Source organism: Panulirus ornatus, chromosome 12 (assembly GCF_036320965.1).
Source record: "Panulirus ornatus isolate Po-2019 chromosome 12, ASM3632096v1, whole genome shotgun sequence".
Classification (NCBI taxonomy): domain Eukaryota; kingdom Metazoa; phylum Arthropoda; class Malacostraca; order Decapoda; family Palinuridae; genus Panulirus; species Panulirus ornatus.
The window spans coordinates 58,908,697-58,920,307 of record NC_092235.1 but is presented as its reverse complement, the minus strand read 5'-3'; the positions used below and the strand labels follow the sequence as shown (position 1 = coordinate 58,920,307).

At 42.1% G+C, this 11,611-nt stretch overlaps 1 protein-coding gene across 1 annotated transcript in view; it reads left to right on the top strand.

Annotated features, from left to right (window-relative positions):
- The window catches only part of LOC139752264 (alpha-1-inhibitor 3-like), a 66,560-nt gene that overhangs the window by 28,633 nt on the left and 26,316 nt on the right, over nt 1-11,611 (top strand). The gene's annotated exons all lie outside the window — the stretch shown is intronic.

Below are 11,611 nucleotides of genomic sequence, written 5' to 3'. Positions count from 1 at the left end.
CTAGCTCTCAAGTATGACCTGTGTGTTCGAGTCGAGGATATCAAGCCATCGCTATGGGAAATATGCGTCGTATCTGCATATTTACGTGGTTTTTCAGTGATGCCCTAACCTGCATTACGTTTAAATAGGTACTAAAGAGGCACTCTGGTCGGTAGAAAGATAATGCATTCGTATGTTCTCGCTCGTAAGAGAATTCAAGATTTTCTGCAAGTTATCCTGGGCTATATATATATATATATATATATATATATATATATATATATATATATATATATATATATATATATATATATATATATATATATATATATATATATATATATATATATATTTATATATATATGTTCTTTTTTCTCCCTCTTGCTGGAAGCTAATTGCTCATAAAACGACATTAAATTCCTGATTGATTTTCAGCTCATGCATGATGAAAGATTAATGAATGCTCTGAAAACATCTGAAAGAAATGAGAGATGGGAAATCTAAAAAGAAAAAGAAGAGCAAAGACACAGGTTTTATTCTGGAGTGTCTTATATCTAGAAACCTATTATAGAATTTCGGGACAAAATTTTTTGCAAAGCTATCAGTTGTTCCCTAAAACTGAGAAAGAAAATGGAATATTTTCTACGATTATACAATAGATATAATAGTTAAGTGTGAAGGTGTCATAACCCACTGACTTTTAAAAGGGGTTAAGAAGATACATAAAGAAAAAGACGTAAATATTAAGAAAACTTATAAGAAGCTTATGCAAAAAAAAAAGAATGACGAACTTGAGCTTCAGTTCCTTTGTGTTACAGAAGGGTATATGCCTCATACTTTGTGTTGTGTGTGTTTACTGAGTTAGATTCATCTTGATGCATTTTCCAACCTAGAGTGACCCCGTGTATCACATGCTCCAGGCAAGGGGTTACCTCACATCACTCCTCACTCACCCGACTCCTCTCTCCTCCTCCTCCTCCTCACCGGATCATTGACTCCATCTGTTCATCCCTTTGTTCTCCCTGATGCACCTCACATCTAAGAGCACATTTCCTCCATTCTTCCTATTCATTCACTTTGCTCTTTGTATCCACCATCCTTTGAACATACCCTTTCTCAGCTTCCCAGATAATCCTTTCATAATGGTATATATATTTTCTTTGTGTATCACCACCATCGTCTAGCATCTAACCGGTCTTTGCCAACATCACCTCAGCAAGCTGTCCCCTGTCGCTGCTTGCACTCTGTCGGCCATCCTGGTTACTCTGTCGCTGCTTGCACTCTGTCGGCCATCCTGGTTACGAAAACCAACTCCCTCCATCGTTGTTTTTTTTTAGTGATACTCCAATTTCCATTGAGGGCAGGAAGTAGAGCGTGTATGGATGCTGGGTTGCTACACTGGAACGTGATAAGCAACCAGTACTTTCTCATTGATGGTGTGTACTGCAGAAGGAGCAGCTTAAAAGTAGGATTCCCACGTGAAGATTGTCGTTGTAGTCGTAGTAGTGATGCGTACTTCATGATAGCATCAGTGATGTAAAAAGTTGGGTTTGTGGTCTCTCTCTCTCTCTCTCTCTCTCTCTCTCTCTCTCTCTCTCTCTCTCTCTCTCTCTCTCTCTCTCTCTCTCTCTCTCTCTCTCTCTCTCGTTCAGAGAAAATGGACGAGGGGGGGTTGGGATCTCGGGTCTTCTTTGATGCGATGATACGAGATCGTAGCAGGTTCAGTTGCTATGGCGAAAAGCTCGTAGTAAAAGAGAAATGGGTTGAGGGTGATGTGAGTGATGCAGTGGCGAGAGTAGCAAATTTATCTGAGTCACAGACGTGATCTCATATCATCAAGGAGTGTCAGATATCCTCCCGAGGGAAGGAGGAGTCCAGGCATACACTCTTACCGCGCATACCTTTCAGTTACTCAAACAATGAGGCGATTCTGCCTCCTTATACCATAAGGACAACCTCACTACATACGAGACCCCGAATGCGATACACAGCCAACAGACGTCTGGGAGATCCTGCTTTGCTCGCAGCGCTAAAGCAAACGCATGAATGTGAGACCGCACCACCACATGACCTTGGCAATGATGTAGAGACCTTCATTACCATACTAAATACCACCCCTGAACACCATGGTTTGCCTACTGACATGCGATAGGAGGGCACTGCCCTCCCTCCTTCTTTCCCCCCCTTCCTTCTACCCTCCTTCTTCTACCTATCTTCCCCCTCCTCTCTGACTGTCCATCAGCCTTGCATAACATCAGACGGCTGTAATAGTACAGCACTTCCCTGTCATGGATTTACTGTACCTATATTCACCCTACATCTTAAACTGTCTAGTCTAGATATACCTATATTCACCCTTTATCTTAGACTGTCTAGTCTCAATATACTCCCAGCCTTCGATATTTCTAGTATCTCTATATAGGTTCATTAGGAATTCAACAGTAAATGACTTTACACCTGACAAGAAGTACTTTAATCTTACCTGAACAAAGCGAAGGTCAATGAGAAAGATCAATATTCTCTAGAGAATGCAGAATATCTCCCTCCCATATACGTTATAAACATCTTGGTGGCAAGACACTTCAAGAACATGTAGGAGATGTGGCAGTTACCACGTTTGAATCACAATCATAGGGATTTATGTGCCAAGTCTTGACGAGGCCAAACCCAGGTTGAGGTAAGGTAGAGGGCGAATCAAGACCAAGGGTGAGGCACGATCCAAGGTGAGACGAGACACTGGTTGAGGCAAGACGAGCTGGGGATAGAAACAGGTTGAGGCAGGTGCACCAGTGAGTGAAGATCCCAGGTGAGGTTCTTCATTACTTAATTCTTCCACTGACGTTCCGAATCGAGTCTTGAAATCAATTCCACTCCAGTGGACTATCACAGACCAAATGTATCCTGGAATGATACGGGCTTTTGTGATAGAAGTGCAATGAACCATTCAAAAGATAGCTTATTCAGTGAAGTTCATCATGTAATGCTTTTCTTCATTGGCTTTTCGAAACCTATTGGCAAAAAACATGGATGTTTCAAAAATTATCACAGGACAGTGAAGACTTCAGGGACACATTTATGGAATTTTAGTAGTATGAAAATGCTATATACTCTTTACTGGATATCAGTAATACACTCTTCTACCCATTGCGGGATATATGATACGCATCAAACCCCTCAATGCAAAAAACGGAAAAGACACAACCCAGACATAAAATGATGATGTCCATTGTATATTATCTTCTGAGCACCGCTACTGTCTCGAGTCTTGACCTTGGCCTGAAGGAGAGAGAAAAGAAAATGGGTGACATTCTGAAGATGTGGTATAACACTTCCAGGGAATATTTCTATCCTTTCCCTTATATGCCCTAAGGCTACATATAGCTCCATGGTGTTTCATTCGTTTCAACACCCTTTGTTCGAATCTCTCTCCCCCATGTTCGCATATTTGCTGCACACCACCGTCAATATCTATGAGATTTATTCATTTTTTCGGTGTTTTTTTATATTATCTGGCAACTATTCGTTATACAGTGAGGCTCCTGAGCAGCGTTGGGAAATCGGTAGTTCGAGTTGTAAGTGCGCGATGGGCAAGCGACCCAATCAACATGTGAAGGAAACTATAATCCTTTGTCGTTGTCGTGAAATTTGGTTGGTTAGTTTGGCGTTATGTCTGTCGACTTATGGAGATAATCATAAGAGCTAGCATACTCTCAGTACGTATATGGCTCCTGATATATCAAATGTAGCTTTTTGCACCTCTAAATCCTTATAACTCGTTCCATATATATATATATATATATATATATATATATATATATATATATATATATATATATATATGTGTGTGTGTGTGTGTGTGTGAGTATGTGTATGTGTGTGTGTGCGTGTGTGTGCGCGCGCGTGTGTGTGTGTGTGTGTGTGTGTGTGTGTGTTTTATCAACACATTCGTTTTAATTTGAAATCTTGTTTGGCTATCTCTTTTTAAATGTTCATTGCTTTTTGATTCCTTGTCATTTCTCTTATGTTTAATTGCCTGTTGTCTCACTGACCCTCATACAAAGATGAATTTCGTCCGTACGAAACATGATAATAAAGATCATAACAAATAACTTTTAAGACACATGATTTATGATACAAAATGATACAAGAATATTTGCTCATAACGTAAGCGAGAAACTAAGCATGAATCCACTTCATTGGTTTCGGACTGGGGGCCACATCTGCCTCACATCAATTCCAAGTAGCGCTAGAACAAAAAAGAATCTAAGTAAATCTAAACAGAATCCAAGTAAATCTAAACAGAATCCAAGTAAATCTAAACATCTCTGTGGTTACCACTAGAGGGAGTAGATAATTAAGATCTATTACTGAGCACGGCTGCCGTGTTCGGTCGTGACCTTTGGCTTCAGTCGGAGAGCTAGCTAGGGCAACTGACCTCACCTTGCGCCCAAGGACACGACGTTGGATGGTACTCCTCACAGAGATAATAGATCTTTTTTTTTTTTCCAAATAAAGAAGTTCAAATTGAAACTGAAAAAGAAGTTCAAATTGAAATTGAAAAAGAAGTTCAAATTGAAACTTTAACCTTTTATAAACTGAAGGTTATATGGATGAAGATATCACCGTCATTAAAGACAGCTTTCATTATTTGCCTCTTTTGTGAGTTTCTTTTTTTATATTTATTTATGGCCTTGCAATTTTCTTACCTTAGATTTTGAGAATATCTGCTTTCCCATTCAAAGGGGAGACTCAAAAAGTTTGATGGTATTTTACAATTATTCTCCTTGTATCACGTCAACCATTGGGTTGGTCGCGTTCGCGATATCGAATATTTACTTTCAGTCGTTGAGAAACATGAAAATATAAAGCCTTACATATGCAAAATATGAGACTCGATCCGTAAACATCATTAGCATCTCGTAACTAAGGGATGTCTTGACGATATACAAGACTACAAGCCTCGGATCCCACATGCCAGTTATAATACCTGTGGGCAGATGTGTTGTCTCAATGTTTATGAAGCGAGAGACTTCATATCAGACGGATATAATGACAGTCGACGCCTAAATTCCATGTCATTTCAGTTTTTTTCTTCATCTTGTCCAACGCTTCAGCACAAAATTATTTTTTCCTAATTCACACACAGACAGAGAAAAAGAAATAGTAAGGGGATTTACGAAATCACGACTGGTGAAAAACGACTGTACGATAATTATAGGTGGAGGCACTGGTGCTGCGACATGACTGGACCTCCGCCTCTGCCAGCCGCACGAACACTGACCAGTAACCTTGACAAGCCTTTCCCGGTACTGGTACTGTATTATGTATCATAAAAAAAACATTCACATTAGCAAATATTTTCTTGAATTCCTCGCTAACGTGGGATAAGGTGAATGTGTATGAAAGACTATATACATATATATATATATATATATATATATATATATATATATATATATATATATATATATATATATATATTACCATTCCCTTTAAGCAGCGCTCAGGATGCTGACCACGCCCACAGAACGGGTCCCACAGACCATCAGAAAGTGTAGTTATGCTTCCGTCTGTCTGTAGGTTAAGCAGAAGGTAGCTTAGGATCAAGTGTTTTCATTGTGGAAGTTACATCTCAGGGGTGAAGGATCCTGTAACGCGGTGGAATGGTGTTTTCAACCCAAGGGAGATGGGTGATGTCTGCCGAAAGCAGACGAGAAGAGGAAGATCATGCATGGCTCCTGGGTGTAGGTTTCAGATGTGTGTCTTGTACCATCTTGGTCAGAACAGACTCTCAGCACGAATCAAGTATGCAGATCCCGTCAGCAGACCGACTCAGAGACACACACACAGAGTTGGTGGTTAAGGATCGATCAAAATAGATAATGAATTCATTAGTTTGGAGGTCAAGTGGACGCGATGGGGCTGGTTGCACTCAGTAGGTCGGGTCTCTTACTGTGAAGGGATAAAGCTTTGGACTTCACCTAAGAGCGGATAAACCATTTCCATCGCTCATACGTTAGATACATTCTTCATAGCTTTTTTCTTCTTTATCACTGGCTGCCCCCTATGTAGCGGAGCATCGCTGGTGAAATAAGTGGATGGTAAAGTCTGGTAACATATCATGAATTGCCACAGGACGGTTTAAAATAAAAAGTCCCTACTCCCACAACAGAAGGGAAATAAGTGGACACCGGCCGTAGTGGAGGACTGATCCCATCGTCCGCAATGAAGCACTGGTCTCAGCAGTCGGGAATATAGGAAGGGGCTAGTCTTAAGCAGGTCGAAGGTGCAGGTTGGATGGGAGGCATCAGAGACAGAAAAAAAAAGACAAAATCTGATACGGTGTCCTAAGGCGTTGTACCCACGACAGCCAACTGATACTCGGTGGTGCGAGAGAAGGAATAACGACCTGCTTACGAGGGATTGCGAACGAGATATATCTTTTTTTTTTGCCAAAAAGGGCAGGGTTGAACGAGCGAGGCGCTCGTTCACCTCAGGATAATCTAAGGTTAAGAAGAGCAAAGTCGACTGAGTCGCGTGTCGTCAAGTGTTGTGTATGTTTGTGGAATGAAAGCCACCAACTCCAGGAGGTATGGGTGAGCGAGAGAGAACGAATAGACACTTTACACCAGTCTCTCTCTCTCTCTCTCTCTCTCTCTCTCTCTCTCTCTCTCTCTCTCTCTCTCTCTCTCTCTCTCTCTCTATTTCTCTCTCTCTCTCGGCCATTTTTTCACCCTCCCCACCTCCTCACACACACACACACACACCCTTCACGTCGCTCCATGACTCATGTCTTCAGCTGCTCCGCCCACAAGCTGCAAGTCAAGGTCTCCTGTCTGGAGTGTGGCTCTTGATGGTGGCGATGTCTTTTGTCGCTCTTTTTTTTTTCATCTGGAATTCTGTGGTCCGCCTTGATCTACGCCAGGTTCCAGCAGTTCTTCGTCCACTCCTCCTGGATCTACCATGTTCCTTTCTTGTCATTTCTATTGCGTTCCAGTGGTAACGAAGATACTTGAACGTAAGGTTAGGAGGTGTATGAGTGGAAATTGTGTATTGCAGGCTTCACCCTAATTTCAAGTTGCCCATCATGGAATTTCGGTTATTTTCTTAACATATAATGGGGGAAAAAATAGATTCCATCGACGCAGTGATCCAAGAAATTTTTTCCCCCCATTTTCTGTCTTCTTGCAAGGCCACGTCCACGGCTCAATGATGCAGTCACTCACTTCCAGGAATGTCTGACGTACGTCATATACACTAAGGCTTAAACACCCGGAAAATTTTCTTCAGGGTCAGCATGAACAACGTTGTGGCTAATGGAGAGCGTACGAATATTCATGACCCCTGAATATCTTTATTCATTTATAGTCACGCTTGTGCACACGGTGAAGAAGACACACCGCTAGGAGAGAGAGAGAGAAGAGAGAGAGATCCCACGAGTGTAAAATTTCCTTCCCGTGCAGTACAAATAGGTAAAAACAACATTACGTAATCACACACACACGCAACCCACCCACCCACCCACACACACACACACACACACACACACACACGCACACGCATACAAACACACACATACACAAAGACCGTGTTCTCACCCCGCCACACAAAAGCCAACCATATCTACCAACCCAACACAAAACTGAGGGTCACTGGGGACCCAGCACCGGATATCCGCCACCGCTTGCACAATGGCATAATCTATAGATAAACGTGCTGCTCCTCGCGTTACCTGACTCATCGGATGGGAAAAATCAACGCTGGCGCTACATTGTGGCCCGGGTTGTCCTACGCGTGTTGGTGGGGAGGCGGTGGTGTCCTCTGTAGCGCATATTTTGTGCGTGTGTCTCCCGGAAGCCATTCACACGCACAAGAGAGCAACACTCACACACACACACACACACACACACACACTCACACACACACACTCACAGAGTCTTAAGACCTAGCCTGACAACGCAGTTTGACGTACATATTCATGTAAGAGGAGATTGTACCCACATACATATATATGCGGAGAGCTCTCGCGCACAGACATGAGTAAAAACACACCCATGTATAGTGGAAGGGTTGCGTGCACCCACATTCGTACACACACATGAATATGTTATGCTTCTTTTTTGTATGGTCTGGGTACATGATAAGGTACTGCGTAGCTGACAGAAGGGGGAATTAACTGTATCATACAGCAAGTACCTGGGATCGGGGATGGTACAGAATTCTGTTTCCAGTAGGCAGCACCATGTACAAGACATTCTAAGTGACTGTAGCAGATACACGAAAAAAAAAAAGGAAGCATTATCCCTCATCCGCGCTCACTCTCTCAACAGGGTATAAGGTTTTCATTGCCACTATAAAGGGTAAGTGCTAATAGCAACATTAGTATTGATCCCAGAAACACATTGACTTGAAACAAGATGGTTGATTGTCATTTGTCTGGAGAAATAGTACTTTTAGGTCACTGAGTGAAGGGATCCGTTACTCTTGCATACCGTGCCACTCCACCGTGCGCGTACCAGTGATTGGAAAGTCTACGATCCTTTTTCATGGTGTGGGAGGAGCATCTTCCAGCCCACTGGAGTGGATTAATAATAATGAGGATGATGATAATATCTTTCAGCAATACCGGTTTACGGAAATGATTAGTGGTGACCCAAAATAAACTAGAATCTGAAATATCATCATTTGTAAGTGTAATTCCTCAGTATAAAGAATTTCTAAGTTTTATGATTTCAACATTTCGTCATTTTCAAATATGTCCTCTTTTTATCAGTGGTATTTTCTGCAAGTCACTTTCATCTATTCCTGTTATGCCACACTCAAAACCCATACGATACTTTCTCCTTCTCACCTTCTTTTTTTTTGAGTGCATGTTCTTTTTTGAGATAAAGCTATCGAGCTGAACTCTTACAATCATCATTATCATCACCGTCACTAATATTTATCACAGTCTGTCAGCAGCTGTATCGTCGTCTGCTGTATATAAAGATAGTCTCCTGCGTGAGTTGTTGGTGGTGTACCAAGAAGAAATGCTCCGGATGAGCTGGGTCCCTACAAGAATTTAGAGGAAGTCGTTCTGCGTCTGTGATCTGCAACTTTGGCGTTCCCTGGCGCACTGCTTTGCATGCACAAGGTCACGAGTGGTTGGTTACCAAGTGCACCTTATCCCGTATCCTTGAGGGATGGGTTGTGCTAAATGTTAGGATAATTTTTCTGCTTGAGGGAGAGACTCTGGGTGGCTATGGATACAAGATGACTTTATTTTCTTTGTTGTTTTCATCAAGAATTGTAAGACTGGACTGGGGGAGCAATGTTTTGCAGTGGGAATGTTCGTGGAGGATTAGTTAAGAATTGGAAGGTTGTGATAAATAGGGGTATTATTGAACATGGAAGGGGGTAAAAAAAAAAAAAGAATAAAAAGAACGTAGAAGGTTCTGTCTTCAGCACCTGAATGTAAAATATCCAGAGGCAGACAAAGGACGGAACTAAGTCATAAGCTTATTATAGGATAACGGAAATACATAATTAGCAACGGATGAGGAGAAAAAAAAAATTCAAATTACGAAAAAAAGAAAAAGATAACAGTTTATAAAGATGATGGAACCTGGAAATGGTAACTTCTGGCGTGGGATCAGGAAAAAGAAAGAGGATCATAAAGAAGCGATCGCGAGTCAGCAAGACCATAAACAACATGATATCAGAGTAATCAGATCCACCCAAGGTGAAATCGTTTAACACTATGTATATGGTGAACGACTCAATGATGTCAGACGTAGGGGTCCAGACAAAGCTATATACTTGATTCCAATGGCATGTGTTGCCCTTCAGTTCAAGGTGACAGTATTTTCCGGTATAGGCATGGGAAATAACATGACAGATGAACGTATCATTTTCCCAGCGATGTATGGCATCCGACATTGCACCACACTGTTGGCTTGACATGTATTCAGTGGCTGTGACACTTTAGGTGCTTTCAAGGGCACATTTAAGTGCGCTAAAAAGATATAATTAATCATCTCCTTGGAGAAAGTGGTCAAAAGTTTTACCTGTTTTTCAAGGTGTCTGGAAACGTACTTGGGAGAGTGTCCCAGAGTACTTAACTGGTACTTACATACTTCCCTTCTGACTTACATACTTGCTTAGATTCATGTCAGCTTTCACGTGGTACACACACACACACACACACACACACACACACACACAAACATATACCCCAGTCTCCTTCACTAAAGTGAAATCTCATTTCCAACAACCTCCTCTGAATTACCGTACTTAATCATTTCTCTTGATGTAAAAAAAGAAAACTGCTTCTCACCAAATGTTGCCTTGGACTGTCACAAGCCCGCTCCCATCAAGGGGCCTCTCTCTGCTGCCGAATGGAAGAACTGAACATCAAAACGGTTTGTAAGGTGACACTCTATGTGCTAATACAGGTTTCACCAGAAACTTAAAAAAAAAAAAAAAGAATCCACAACGACCGTGATAAACCAACAGAACTGAAAGCCAGTCTAACCGAAGCAATGGCAGCGTTTTTTGTTTTTGACCTTGTGTCAAACAATCCACATTTCGCCTGGAGGAGGATTTTCCACGGTGAAGAACACGTCAGGACCTTCGTGTTCTGTTCTCCTATATACCGGACAGGTGATCGCTCCAGCTGCATCACTCCAACATCACGACCCGACGACTCTACATATATATATATATATATATATATATATATATATATATACTTCCCACGTATTCCCTGCGTGTCGTAGAAGGCGACTAAAAGGGGAGGAAGCGGGGGGGGCTGGAAATCCTCCCCTCTCATTATTTTTTTTTGCAATTTTCCAAAAGAAGGAACAGAGAAGGGGGCCAGGTGAGGATAGTCCCTCAAAGGCCCAGTTCTCTTTTCTTAATGCTACCTCGCTAACGCGGGAAATGGCGAATAGTTTGAAAGATATATATATATATATGTGTGTGTGTGTGTGTGTGTATCATACATGGGATTAACACCCCAGACGTGTGGTTCCCGTCAACAAGACTCTTCGTGGGCGAACAAAGCGAGCGCGGTGGACCCGGCAACCGAGAGGAGGCCGGCCACGCCACTCGTTCATGCGGATACTGAATCATCATCATCACATTCTCCCGGCTCGAGACGGTTCTGATTTTGCATTTTGTGGAGGACGCCCATCATCAGCGATGATGCAGAGAATGACGTCAACCCCCCCTTAGCACCTGCGCAGTTTCCAGTCACACGCGCAGTGTGAATTCCAAAACGACCGTAGATAAATTTATTCTAATATGAGTATTCGAAGTGAGGTGTTACGTTTAGAATTTTTTGTTTCCTCCCCTTTTGTGACTATCATTCTGTAGTTCCTGTAAACGGAACGGGAGGGGAAAGTAATTGGCGTTGTGATGAGAAGAGGCAGGCCGCTAAACCACAACACCTCCCTTGTTTTGCTGTATGCCATCAATAGTCATGTCTGGCCCTCAAGTAAGATTCGTGTTTTTCATGGCAAACTTTACGTCACACGACGAAGAGAGAGATATGTCTCTGTGTAGACTAAGAGGGGAAGGTAAGGGAGTTGGGTGGTCGACACAATGAATGTGTGGTACTGCGTATGTGGATGTGTGTATATAGACCTCACCT